Source organism: Arachis stenosperma, chromosome 9 (assembly GCF_014773155.1).
Source record: "Arachis stenosperma cultivar V10309 chromosome 9, arast.V10309.gnm1.PFL2, whole genome shotgun sequence".
NCBI lineage: Eukaryota > Viridiplantae > Streptophyta > Magnoliopsida > Fabales > Fabaceae > Arachis > Arachis stenosperma.
In genome coordinates, this window is record NC_080385.1 from 75,880,427 (window position 1) to 75,882,395 (window position 1,969).

The 1,969-nt window shown below is 30.9% G+C and overlaps 1 non-coding gene across 1 annotated transcript; it reads right to left on the bottom strand.

Annotated features, from left to right (window-relative positions):
- Positions 1 to 1,599: 1,599 nt before the first annotated feature.
- LOC130953065 (small nucleolar RNA R71) lies at positions 1,600 to 1,703 on the bottom strand. The gene has a single exon (XR_009075238.1). It is a non-coding gene; the product is annotated as a small nucleolar RNA R71 (small nucleolar RNA).
- Positions 1,704 to 1,969: the final 266 nt, after the last annotated feature.

A 1,969-nucleotide genomic window follows, 5' to 3' on the forward strand; every position in this document is an offset into this window, starting at 1 on the left:
AATTATGTCTTGATGTTCATCATGATCTTCAAGTGTTCTTGGTGTTCATCTTGACATTCATAGTGTTCTTGCATGCATGCGTTTTGATCCAAAAATTTCATGTTTTGGTCATTTTATGTTTTTCTCTCTCATCTTTAAAATTCAAAAATCAAAAAATATCTTTTCCTTTTTCTCTCCAAATTTTTGAAATTTTGGGTTGACTTGTCAAAAATTTTTAAAATTAGTTATTTCTTACAAGTCAGTCAAAATTTCAATTTTAAAAATCTTATCTTTTTAAAATCTTTTTCAAAAATCATATCTTTTTCATTTTTATTATTTTCCCAAAATTCCAAAAATCTTTTTCAAATATTTTCAAAATCTTTTTCTTATCTTTACATCATATTTTCGAAATTAGCTAACAAGTAATGTGATTGATTCAAAAATTTTTTGAAGTTTGTTACTTTTCTTGTTAAGAAAGGTTCAATCTTTAAAATCTAGAATCCTATCTTTTAAGTTTTTTGTTAGTTAAGTAATTAATTTTAATTTTAAAATTAAAATCTTTTTCAACCATATCTTTTTATCTTATCTATTTATCTTATATTTTTTTCAAATCTTATCTTTTTCAAAAGTTGATTTCAAAATATCTTATCTAACTTCTTATCTCTTATCTTTTCAAATTTGATTTTAATATCTTTTTCAACTAACTAATTAACTTTTTGTTTGTTTCTTATCTTTTTCAAAACCACCTAACTATCTTTCCTCTCTAATTTCGAAAATATTTCACCCCTTTTTTCAAAAATTCTTTTTAATTAACTAATTGTTTCATGTTTTAATTTTAATTCTATCTTATCTTTATTTTCGAAAACTACTAACCCCTTTTTAAAAATTTTTTCGAATTCTCTTCCTCTTCTCTTCTTCTATTTAATTAATTATTACTAACACTCCTCTTCACCTCTCTCCATCTAAATATCCGAACCCACTATTCTTCATTCTTCTCCCCTTTCTTCTTCTACTAACATAAAGGAATCTCTATACTGTGACATAGAGGATTCCTCTTTCTTTTCTTGTTTTCTTCTCTTTCATATGAGCAGGAACAAGGAAAAAGACACTCTTGTTGAAGCTGATCTAGAACCTGAAAGGACTCTAAAGAGGAAACTAAGAGAAGCTAAATTACAACAATCCAGAAGCAACCTTTCAGAAATTTTTGAACAAGAGAAGGAGATGGCAGTCGAACCCAATAATAATAATATAAGAAGGATTCTTGGTGATTTTACTAAGCCCACATCCAAATTTGATGGAAGAAGCATCTCCATTCCTGCCATAGGAACAAACAACTTTGAGCTGAAACCTCAGCTAGTTACTTTAATGCAACAGAACTGCAAGTTTTATGGACTTCCATCTGAAGATCCTTACCAGTTTTTAACTGAGTTCTTGCAGATTTGTGAGACTGTTAAGACGAATGGAGTAGATCCTGAAGTTTACAGGATCACGCTTTTCCCTTTTGCTGTAAGAGACAGAGCTAGAATATGGTTGGATTCACAACCTAAGGATAGCCTGGACTCCCGGGATAAGCTGGTCACGACTTTCTTGGATAAATTCTTTCCTCTTCAAAAGTTAAGCAAGCTCAGAGTGGATGTTCAAACCTTCAAACAAAAAGATGGTGAATCTCTCTATGAAGCTTGGGAAAGATACAAGCAGCTGACCAAAAGGTGTCCATCTGACATGTTTTCAGAATGGACCATATTAGATATATTCTATTATGGTCTATCTGAATTTTCGAAAATGTCATTGGACCATTCTACAGGTGGATCCATTCACCTAAAGAAAACACCTGCAGAAGCTCAAGAGCTTATTGACATGGTTGCAAATAACCAATTCATGTACACTTCTGAGAGGAATTCCATTAATAATGGGACGCCTCAAAGGAAGGGAGTTCTTGAAATTGATGCTCTGAATGCCATATTGGCTCAGAACAAAGTGTTGACTCAGC